This window comes from Cupressus sempervirens, chromosome 8 (genome assembly GCF_028749045.1).
Source record: "Cupressus sempervirens isolate cs-2001-9-10 chromosome 8, ASM2874904v1, whole genome shotgun sequence".
In the NCBI taxonomy this organism is placed as follows: domain Eukaryota; kingdom Viridiplantae; phylum Streptophyta; class Pinopsida; order Cupressales; family Cupressaceae; genus Cupressus; species Cupressus sempervirens.
In genome coordinates this window covers 775,763,871-775,776,896 of record NC_143125.1, presented here as the reverse complement: position 1 = coordinate 775,776,896, position 13,026 = coordinate 775,763,871, and the positions used below count along the sequence as shown (strand labels likewise).

At 34.5% G+C, this 13,026-nt stretch overlaps 1 pseudogene; it reads right to left on the bottom strand.

Moving 5' to 3' along the window:
* Window positions 1–628: 628 nt before the first annotated feature.
* Window positions 629–2,461, bottom strand: LOC149544718 (autophagy-related protein 11 pseudogene; annotated as a pseudogene).
* Window positions 2,462–13,026: the final 10,565 nt, after the last annotated feature.

The window sequence follows — 13,026 nt, the reverse complement described above, 5'->3', positions numbered from 1 at the left end:
ATGCCCTTTGCTTTATCTTTATGCACTTACATTTCATCCCCTTTATGCACTTACATTTAATTCCTAGCACACACATGGAAAGCCATCCTCATCTTACTTACACACATATGTAGGCCACTTTGGATTTAAGACCATAGGCCTATCATCCTTCCCCTTATGCTCATGCACTTGTGTACGAGTGTAGACACCTTGAAATGCATGTCACCATGCAAAATTTGAGCCTCCATGTCTTCCAACCTATCCACTTGCCCTTCAGGGGCCCACCACACATGGCTAGCCTTTAAAAATATCCTGTCTTATTAGACAACTTGATATGGGAGTGATGTTGTTTTTGAAGACTATATAGAGAATCTCCACAAAGAATGTGGGATTAAAGTTTAGATTGCCTTCAACAATTGTTCATGTGTTTTTATGCCCATGCCTTTGTTTTGGGTGTGGGGTTCCTTTTTGGCTTAATGCCTCCTTTGCATCTTCCATAATCGTGAGAGCTACATGAAAGTTGTCAACTTTTAAATAGATACTACTTCATGTCATACCATCTCCTTTGTTTGCTATGTGTTGATGGAGTTATTATTTGGCACCCCCGCTCCAACATGAAATGTTGGCACCTATTACCTCTAATACCTTTTCACTTTAGCTTAGTTCTATATAGCTTTTGATGCCACTTCACTTTCAAATAATTCTCAATATGTTTCACATATTCATCCTTCAAATTCAATGCTTTAGACATTTCCTGTGTTGCCTTCTATAAGAGACCTTCTGTGTTGCTCTCATCTACTACATCAGATTAAATATTAGGTGTGAAAGAAGAGATAAATGCTATAGCTAAAGAAAGCTCTACTTTAAACCATGCATTTTCAACCTCTATTTCAGTTGCTCCAAGGATACAATCATCATCATAATCATCATCCATTATCCTAGCTTCATATTGCTTAGCAGAATTTGCATAACTATGTTCACCATTACTAGAATGATAACTGCTGCTGAATGGGGAAAATGAGCCTTTTCCTTGTGCATTTGGATCACCTTTGGCAAGCAATCCTATTAAGCATTCTGAAGCCTAACACTCAAGATCTGCAACATCAATGTCAAGTAAACTAGAGTCAAATGGCTCATTATTAAAAACACACTATCTAGGGACATCAAATAACCCCAATGCTTCTAAGCCATCCTAAGGGATGTAATCACTTTGTAACTTTATAAAATCCAACTATCTTTTTACTTCAAATTCTCTCCTACTAGCCAATTTTCCAGCTAGCTCTCCTACATGCCCCATGTATAGTTTCATAGAAGCCTTTCTTCTAACCACTTCTACAAGGCAAGCCCTATATAAAGGACCAATTTTGCGAATAGACTTCATCTTAGAAAATATATCATCTTAATGATGTATAGCTTCCTTAAATGCTGATAACTCAAATCTTATAATATGAATATTAGAGTAAAGAGATGCCACTCTTTTCATGTTAGTGTGCACCCACACACTCATCTCATGTTTCTTCTCTTTGCAAGATTTTAATAGTTTGTTTATTTCATAGCTACATGCTTCCAATCTTGATAAGTAGTTTTTATCATAAGCATCATACATAGGGCCTAGTGCAAAGACTGTGTCATGAGGTCTTAGTGAAGAAGCAGATAACTGACTAGTCAAGTAGTTATCCATGTGCTTCTTTACAATCTTTACATCTTTTTGTAAAGTATGTAATATGCTTCCTTGTTCCCAAAAGTATTGCTCATGTTCTCAGACCATGTCTTTTTGGCTTCACACATTAACTGGAGGTTGATCACAAAGAAAATCTTGAACCTTATGCTATAGCTCAGCATAGATAGGCTTGAGATGTGACAGTTTCTCTTGGATCTTCTTGTGGGACAAAAGACATGCCTCCAAAGTATTTCATGATATATCTTTTGGTCATACAAATTCTAAAAGACATTTATATCTTTTTGTTTGACGCTTTGGATACACCTTGCAAGCTTGTATTCTATTTATGGTCTTCTCAAAGTTTGTTAGAAGATCCATGTGATGCCTCTACTTTTTGATCAAATTGCTTCATGAAGTCCATGTATAACTGATTGAACATCTTGTAGGAAAATTCCATATTAACCATTGCATTCTCGAAAGCCATTCCCTAAACTTGTTGCTCTTAAACCAAAATCCTTGACCATTCAATTCTAGCTTGACATGCAATGTAGATATGGTGATCCTTCTAAAAATGGCTCTTAAATTTCCTTTTATACTGGGCCAACGCTCTCAAGACAAAATTGTTGCATCATCCAAATGATGGGGACTTTGAGAAGATGATGGAACAAGAAGCATAGGAACCTCTAGCAATTCAATAACTTCCCTAGGTGGTGGAGGGCTGATAGTCATTAGTCGAGTTTGGTTGTAAAGAAAAAGATCATGCCCATCATGGGGCAGTCTATAAAATGCTCATGATTTTTGAGACTCTAATCCCTTGACCATTTGATATAGATCAAAGTCAAACTTGATCATTGAACTATCAATTAACACTCATTTTATCACTTTCTTGTAGCTTGTTGACTTTGTGTCAGGAGGTCCTTTGACGGGCCTTAATAACTAACCAGAATGCCTGATCAGGCCCTGAAAAATGACACACTAATTATTTGTTCTGGATACGCTTACCTTGTCAAATCTCATCTCATGAAGAATTTGGGGACAAAAGATATTGACTGTCAAAGTTACCCTTTTAGAATTGCCTGCAAGAAAACATGTTAAAAAATAATAAATTGCATTCAGATTTGGCTTTGAAAACTGGGTAAACTAAAACTTCAAAAAATGAAAACTAAGGCATTGGTTCACTATCATGAGGACAATATGAATCTACAATTTTGGCTCATCATGAATAACAAGACACAAATGGCAAGCATTCAAAGTGAGCTACTCAGAATTTGCAGACTAGAAACACTGACAAAACAATGATTTTTGCAAATGGAATTGACTTGGAAAAGTATGCAGATAAATTTGTCAAGATTTGAAAATTGGCACATTTGGAGTATTTTTAGAGTAAAAAAAAGTGTTATAATCCATTCAATCTCATCTATTATAGATCTCAAGACATGACATCATGAACAGGGGTACTGATCAATCTGCATTTCATGACACCAGTGAAACTTTGTAAATTGCAAACATAATCACATTTGAAAACTGATCAAACAGATTTTTCATAAGCTCAAATTAGGAACATAGAAATTCTCTAACCCTTAAAATATGATGCAAAATAAATTTTCTTATTAGGGTCAACTAGTCAAAAGTTATGATAGGTCAAATAGGGACTTCTAGAATTTTGCACAATTTGCAGATGCATGAAAATACTAAGCTACCAACTTTGAGGGGTTTGAAACCTAATCAAAAAGATTTGGAATGACTTGGAACATAGGTTATTTGATATGCATATTAAATATCCCCAAAGTGGTGGGTCATAAAACATTTCTGGGTTAAAGATATTCAAAGGCAAACTAGGCTTCCTGTTGCTGTTTGACACACGTGCAAAAATGTAGAACTTGAAGACAACTCAAAATGAAACTTCGCAAAATGGTTTAGAATGTCAATTTATCAATATGAAACATATGTATATGTCAAATGAAGGGTTTTACACAACTAAAATACCACCTAAGCCTTGAAATTACAACCAACTACATATGCACAAAAAGCATTCATAGGGGGCTCAAAGTGATTTGAAATTTGAAATTTACACTCAAAATGGGAGTGCAATTTTGAGTGCCATTAGTGGCTCTATCTGGGGATGCATGCCCCTTGTGGGCATTGTAAAGATTCATATCTCTAGATGAAGAAAACCACACACTTGACTTCTCTCAAACAACTTTATTGAAAGCAAGAAGCAACTACTCTTACTATGTACAAGCAATGACCCTGAGCCATCAACCTTCAACATAAAAATTTTACCTTTTTCATATACATGATTTTCATTTGAAAATGCATGAGGTAAGATGGAAATATCATTCATATCATTTTCATGAATTTGACCCACATCTTCAATTTGTTGAATTGGCAAAATAAAATCATCACCATTACTTTCATAGTGCAAGTAAAAACTTGGCATAACTTCAGCCTCTTGCTCACTATGAAAAAGAACATGAGCATGCTCATGAATACCAACATCAAACTGAAACTAATCTTTATAAGCTAACTCATGAACATCATCAATCAAGAATAAAAATTCCTTATATTCAACCTCATCAATTGAGTTATATATATCACTCATACCTTGACTTTGCATCTCCTCAAATGTTGCCAACTGGATTTCAAATGAGTAATTAGTTTTATAATCACACATAACATTATCATCAAAAACTAAAATCATTCCATAACCTCTCGATGTATCTTCACAATTGAAATGTTGATTAGTTTTTACCTCATATGAATCATCATAAAACTTACTATGAAGTGTCAACGTCTCTTCAAAGACAACTCCATCAAACACCTCACCTTCAAGCTCACAAAAAAAAACATCATTAGAAAATTCAATATCACAAATGGAATTACAATATTCTAATTTGTTACAATAGTATGATAGTGGATCACTATTTGCATATAGCCCAACTAAATTTGAAACTTCCATGTCTTCTTCAAACAATGAATTGATAACTCCATGCAGGGATCCTCTTTGAACATCTAGACAAAACATGGGTTGATTATCATCACAATCTTCATCATATAAAGTGTTACTATACACTTTAAACTCACTACCCATTTCATCTTCATGGAGACTCTCAACATATGAAGGAAAATCAGAACTATATGATGACTCACTTTCTATTTCTTCTACCAAACATATAGTACGCATAATTACATTCTCTTCATTATCTTGTTTAGGCTAACCATTATAGATAGACCATGGTTCATTCCTAAACCCCTCACTACATGTTGCAAATTTATTGTCTAATGTAAGAACACTTGACAACCCTTCCTTGAAATCTTCATATTCAAATTCATTAGCATCAATTGACTTCACCATTTCTTTATCTTCATACCTTGAGGAAAAATCACTCTCAAATTCTTGATTGACTAATTGATTTGTATAATGTAAAAACTGAGATGCACTTTCTTTTCTAGATTCAGAAAAAGAATTCATACCTTCACCTTTATATGAATGTTCACTTCCATCATTGCTTTCTTCTTTCCAATTTGCATTAGATTTGTACGAAAATGAATATGTGTCACCACTATCCTCTTCTTGACTGGAGTGACAACTCTCATCATTGTCTTCATATGATGCTTCTTCATAATATGTTAGATCAGCAACTTTATTGTCATCACTTGAAACATGAGTTTCAGCTTCTTCGTTCTCATATTGAGATGAATATCTTTCAACTTTAGACTTAATAACAGTCTCAACATGATGCAATCTATGAATAAGAGAAATCATTTCTTGCATATCTGACTAATCAAGTGAATCCACCTTACCATCCATTGCTGAAACATTACAAACATGTGTGCTCTATTCTTCTGACTATGACTAAGATAAATGTGACTCACATTCTTTATCTTTTGTTATCTATCCATGCCATGTTAGATTAAAATCATCAAACCCATGATCAAAGACATAACTCTCAGCATCCTCACTTGCATAAGACAAAGATCTAGGTGCAGCAACCTCATATTTTGAAGTATTAGTTACACCATCATACATATAATTATCATGAGAAGAACTTACTATTGTAACTAAACCTTGATTCATAAAATCAACACAATGCTCAACCCTATCAAAGTTTGAAATGTTAATTACTAATGTAGCATCAAGAACATGTGTAACTTCATTTGTAAATGAACTAACCTTCCTTATACACATAGTCTGATCTAAATTTTCTACTTGATTAAAACTTATAGCAGGGGTATTGATAAGCTGATTTGAAATTGAGCCATTAACACCACATTCATCCTTTATTTCAAACACATTATACTGGCACATATCTCTAGAAAAATGACCTCTAATCAATGAATACCTCAAATTGTTTTCAATATCCCTAGCGGTCATAAAAGCTTGATATAATGTTTGTTGTTCTTTATCCCTTAGTAGATAGTTCATTTTCTTGTCAAATGCATCCAAGTAAAAAACTAAACACCTTTGATCATCAAGTTTATAAGTCTTAGGGATCTCATTCAAAACTCTTACAAATCTGATATTGAATTGAGGGACAAATTCACCATTCTCAATGTGAATCCTTAAAAGTTTATTATAAGAATCAAATATGCTTACTCTTTCTCCAAATTGCTCCATGAAGGTGGAATGCAACTCACCCCATCATGAAATAGAACATGCTGGTAGAAAAGAAAACCAATCTCTAGTATTACATTCCAAAGTTTGAACAAATAACTTCATATTCATGTCTTCATGAGAAATCTCATAGTCACCCATCAAATCACTGAACAACTCAACATGATGACTAGCTGAAACAAGATGGTTCCCACTAAACTTAGGCAATTTATTTCTAACATCATTAGGACTGACATTTGGGAAACCATGAATACCATCAAAACATAATGGCATATACCGCTGGGTAGAAATAGATCTAAAAATTTCACTAACAAGTTGCATACAAGATGAAAGGAAACTTGACATTCTTCATAGATTTGAAACTCATTCACCAATAATAAATCTCAGATTCACAACCTGTAGTAGATCTATACAACCTTCTACCAAATAAATCTCTTCAAATACACTTCAAAAACTTTATAGAACAAGCTAAAGTAATATATAGGTGCCGATTCATAGTTAATGTCAAGCAAGTCAAAGTTCTATAGGTGTCGAGCAAGAAAAAATCATATATGTGTCATGCACCAATAATCAAGTATGTGTCGAGTAACATAGAATCAACATATGAGTTTGTGCATTCACAAACTCAAATGTAAACCTCTTTTTGAGCTAACATAGAAGGATCTTGAAGGATAATAAGGATAAGAATGAATATTTTATATTTCCTATGCAAATCAACATGCAGCCAATAAGAAAAATGGATAAGGCATGCAACCAATAAGAAAAGTGCAAGGAATGAGCAGGAAATAAAGATTCAATATGGATCATAGATGCATACCTAACCCTAAGTATTCATAATCCTGAAAAGGAGGATGAACCCATTGTATGTGTGGATGAGAGTAGTGTATGGGAAAACTATAGCAACATTCACTAGGAAGAGTCAAAAGACTTAGAGGAATAGAGCAATATTGCAGCATACAGTAGATGAAGAATAAAGTATCAAAATATCAAAGAGTAGCATATTAGATCTCAGAGGATCAAGATTAGAATGAGTATAATCAGTTCCTAAAATCAGCAATTTGAGATTGTAAGCTATCAAGTTTATTAATCTAATACTCTCTAGCAATTGTATTAGAAGGAAAATCTAGTGTTAATAGGTTAGCTTAATAGATAGGTTGTAGATCCTTTGAAAAGGTGATAAAATCCTTTAACAGGGTGACACTTCATATAAAGTGTTTGTCAATCCTTTAACCAAGTCACTATTGACACAATGTAAAGCCTTTAATAGGGTAGACCGTCAGAAGTGGTCAAACATTATTGCTGTAGTGATTTTGTGGGAATCATCCCCACACCAGTTTTACCTTCTCATTTTGGAGAGTTTTTGGGTTACCCAATTTGGTGTTATGTTTCATTGATGCATGTGTTTACTTTATGTTTATTTGATATGTTTAGATGTATGAAATTTATTTTTAGTTAAAAGCTTTTAAGGTCAAAAGTGTGTTACTTCTTATTCACCCATCCCCCCCCCCCTGCCCCCTTCTCAGAAGTATTCTTCCCGTTTGATTATTCCAACAATTGGTATCAGAGTTGAGTTCTCTCAAAGAGGCTTAGAGAAAAGATTTGAAGATGGAAGTCTTCAAACTTGGGAAGATTATAGACAATCAGGTGATTGATGTGCATCTCGCTCTACACAACTTGGAGGAACCCAGAGAAGAATTGAGAAAATCCTTGAAAGGAAGAAAGGATATAGCCATAGCTAAAAATGACACACATTACAAGGAGATTGATACCAAAATAAAATTTTCCAATGGACATTCCAAAGAGTTTGATGTAGTAATAGTGGAGTTGATGGAGAATAATAGAGCTTGACCAGAAGAAATTAGAATGCTCAAGCTTGAACAAGAATCACAAGCCATAATGCTTTGTGAAGTAACTAAACAAAAGAAGAGAGCCATTGAAGACAAAGTTATGCTAGAAGGTGACAAGAGAAATCTTACCAACAGACTGGAGGAAAAGACAATTGAGTTTGAAAGGATCTCAAACATGCAGCTTAACACCTTAAGATAGATGATGAATGCACATCATAAGCTAAATATGAAGGACATTAAGATCTCTACACTAAAGATGTAGAATGAACAACTGAAAAATGACCTAAAAAGAGAGAAGGAAGTTGTAGAAAGCTTCAACAAACCCAATGAGGCAATAAAGTGCTTCGAGTAGCAACTAAAATCACCAAGGGCTAGTAATGATACTTTAGGACTTGGTTACACCAGCACTGAACAAGGAGAATCATCCAAGACTACAGAAGAAAGGAGTAATAAAGGTAAGAACACTAAACCTACTTGTCATTTCTATGGTAAAAAGGGAAACACTGCTAATGTATGTAGGAGTAAGAATGCCCATCACCATGATAAGCCTAAGAATGAAAGCTACTATCATAAGTGCAAGAAGCAAGGACATCAAACACATGAATGCAAGACTAGGACTATTAGAACACCAAGATTTGATGGTCACTATTACAATTGCAAGAAATATGGACATAAAGAATTTGAGTGCAGATCAAAACCTATGTGGACATTCAATCAGGCAATAAGACAAGGTAACCATGATCATCACTACAATTGGGACTATAACACCAGGAATAGCTATCATTACTATCAAGAATATGGACACATTCTTGAAAATTGAATAAGGACAAATTTTAGAGAGAACTATAGTAAATGGTTAAGTCAAACCACATGTTTCAGTTCCTTGAAGACTGGTAATATCAGTAGGAATTTCCCAACAAAGTCAAAGGCACCCAAGTCAGAAGTCAACTAAGGAAAAGAGAAGGTAGATGTTGAACACATTAGAGGACAAATGAACAAGACATGGAAGAAGAAAGATGACTACAGCTCATCAAATGGAGGGATCACTTCACCTAATAAGTCAAGTGGTCACACCTCATCCAACTAAGCATGGATAGGTGTATGGGGCTAATATACATACTTATATCATGCCTTAGTCCTGTGACAAACAAACACTACAAAGAAGAAAACAACATGAGAAAAGATGCAAAGTTAAAACTCAAAATTTTTGCAAGTATTGTCAAGTTGTCCTCAGATGCCAAGTAAATGTCAATGAATCCCAAGTTGCCAGTAGTGACTGAGTTGATAGTTAGTACCAAACAAAGAAAAAACAATGGAAGCTGAGTCATGTTGAAACCTTCAAGAACCGAGTGTACAGCTATATGCACTAAGCACTTAATGCTAGGTTTTTAAAGGTATAAGGTTAATTTTTGATCATTTCATGCCATTCAAATGTAAAAGAAGAGATGAGAAGAGTATAGAAGAGATAAAAGAACAAAATTGAAGCCATTTGCATAGATTTCAAAAGTGATCAAGCACAAATTTTGTCAATCTAAGGTATTCTCCAAGTGTCGAGTTACACAATGTTAAAGTTTAAATATTTTAAAACCTTAGATCAATGAAATGACTTATAGTTCTAAGAACCCAAAGAATAAGGAGGGTCATGAGGTCCAATTGGTTAGTAATGAGGTCAAACAACCTAAGTTTAGGCCAATCCCAAAAGTTTCCTATAAAAACAACCCTGTCGATGCATTGTCCATTATTCCGTATAGAGTTCTCATGGTACAGGATGTGAGGAAATGTTACAACTATAAAATAGGTGCAACTGGAGACCTTGAGATTTTTCAAGCATATGAAAAACTATGTGATAAAAAAATATTGAAGGATGAATTCCAAATTGTTGAGAAAAATAGTTTAACAAGTGCCCTAGTTTTCCCCACAGTTTTCAAGATAGAATGGATACGGATTGTTCTAAGTTGAATTCATGATGGTTTTTTGTGGTTAGAAGGAGGACCTGTGAAGATAGTGAAGAGGATAGTGCATAGGGTTATAGGATTTCCAACCCTAGATCAGCACAAGACCCTGCATAGTGGTTCAAAAGAAGCTATTAAAAAGAACACCAAGGCTAAATGGAATAAAAGGGGCATGACCATTGACACAATTATAGATCCCCTTCTAGATTTTGCAGTGAGAATTATTTCTCACAAGTTCTATCAATCCAATAGAATAAATAGTGTACCATTTATTGCTATGGATTTAGCCTATAAAATTGTCAAAAGAGATCATACATTTGATCTAGTAGAATTGTTTTTACAATAGATCATGGAGAATATGGAAGCAATAAGAAGATCAAAAGGTGCATAGTGTAAGTTTGGATCAGTTCTTGTTTGCATATTTTTCTATGTTTTGGAAGAGTTTCCAAAATTGGGAAAGTGAACTGGAAATAAAAAAAGTCTATAATTACTCAAATCAATGAGTATATTGAACAAATGGGTGACAACTTTAAAGCACAAATGACAAGCTACTTTGAGGATTTTAAGAAATCTATGAAACAAAGATTGAGAATACCAATTTCCCTAGTGGAACAACATGTCAATGAAATTTACTTTTTAGTTGATATTGATTACACCTATGTCTAGGCAATAGTTCTAAGGGTAAGATGGCTAAGGCCATTGGGTTATGAACTAGATGTGGATGAAGCATTAGTAGCAATCACTACATTGCTTGTAGAAGAAATAGACAAGACTGCCAAACCTTTTGGCACATATGATGTTGTAAAGTATAAAGTTGAAAGAGAGTTGAAGATAGCCTCTATAATTAAGAGGAAAGATAAATTGGTGAAGAAGATAAAGAAGAAATTTTGGTGCAAAAATTGAAGGGGTAGTAGGTGCTAAAGAGGAAGAAGAAGAAGAAGGTGAGAGTGAAGATGAAGAACAAGGGCAAGGCCCAATGGAATTAACTCAAGACTTAGGTGAAGATAAGGAGGAAGATGCAAAGGAAGAAGAATCCAAGGAAGCACCAACGCAAGTTGAGTGAAAGAAAAGATAAGTCAAAACTCATCCTCCAGCCAAGCCCAAAGCCAAGAAGGGTACAAAGCCTACACAAGCCAACCAAACACCTATAACAAGAGCTACCACAAGGGCATCTACTCAAAAGGCCAAAGAGAAAATAAAAGAGAAGAAGAAGCCCACTAAGGAGATTGGTGAAGTGCAAAAGGAAAGGAGAAAGTATGTAGCACAACTAGATTTTGATGATGATGAGAAGCTTGAGTTAGAGGACATTAGCAAATATAAAGTGCTTAGCCATTCTCCTAAGTCACACATAGATAAAATTTGTGAAAATATTAAGAATGTAGATTTTACTAATTTGAAAACTATTGATTTCAATAAGTTAAGTAGAGAGGATCAAAACAAGATAGAAGAGTCAGTGTATGCCATGATGGTAGAATTCAAGTGCACACCTCTTGAGCTAGACAATACTATGCCTAGGGAGTTGTATGAGATTATTGAAAATAAATGGCATTATTGTTTTAAAATGGAGAAGGAAATAAGAGAATCAATAGTGGCACAAGTGATGCCTGATTTAACTAGAGGTCAAATAACTAAGGCTTACAAGAAACATGGGGGCAAATTTGCACCAAAGTATAGAAGCCTTTAGCATCCTACAAAATAAAATTGAAGATTTAGTAAATAAATCCACAAAATTGTGGAAGAAAATATACAAATTGACTGATGACAAGGATGAAAAAGGAGAAGAGGAGGATGCAAAAGAAAATAAGGCAAAGGCTAGTGAGAAGGACAAAGAAGACAAAATAGAAAAAAGAGGAAACAAGAAAAGGAGAAGAAGAGAAGAGAGAAGAAGAAAATAAAGAAGAAAAGAAGAAAGATGAAGAGGAGAAAGAAAAAGGTAAGGAGGAGGAGACACAAAAAGGAGATCAAATGGTAGTAAGCTTGCAGTCACCAGATGAGACAAAAGGAGATTAAGGACATCTTTGTGGATGCCTTCAACTTGCAGTCACTATATGAGACAAAGCCTATAATGGAACAATTGTCAGATATTGTTGATCAAGTGACAAGTGAAGACTAGGAGACAAATATGAAACTCATGGAATGGTTTGAAAGGAAGTTTCAAGGAAAATTAAATGAGAAAATATCCAGTGACATAGCACTTCAACAAGTTGAATTGGCCAAGAAGATTGAAAAGGTCAAAACTATACTTGAGAATATCTTCTCATTGTACAAGAACCTATTTGATTTTTCCAATTTTACACAAGAGATGGGCCAAATAATACTTAGTTTGGAGAGAAATCCAAGGATTTCTAGCATGTAGCTACCAAGAGATCCAGGTCAAAGTGAGAAGAATTTTACCCAATCCCTTCACACCCAAAAGGAATTAGTTGCACTCACAAGAGAAGACACCAATATAAAGGCCAAATTAATGTAGATTAAATCTTCCATAACCCCACATTTGGAAGTACTCCATAAAGAGTAAGTCTATGCTAAAACTATTTTAAAGAAAAATCCTAATCTTTCTACATTAGATGGACTTGTATATCTTGTTATAAAGATTGGCATCTAGAATAAGTCACTAGAAATTGCTTTGGATAATTGGGATGCAGCTCTTAAGATGATAATGGAAGTCAACAGTACATTTGTGGTGAAATATGGTATTATTCCTTAGCACCCTTTGATATAAGTGTCAAAAAGTGGGGGAAATAAAATAAAGGGGGAGATATAATAAGGGAGATATAACAAAGGGGGAGAATACTAAGTATTTTATTGATTACATTCTTTCATTCACTTTTTTGGAGAATAAAGGGGAAAGATTGTAGATAGCCAAAAAGGGGAGATATGAGATAAGACATACTGTGGGGGAGATACAATGTTTTGGGAATTGTATGGAAGGAAACACAGGTATAGAGTACAAAAATAAGGCAAAGGCATAGA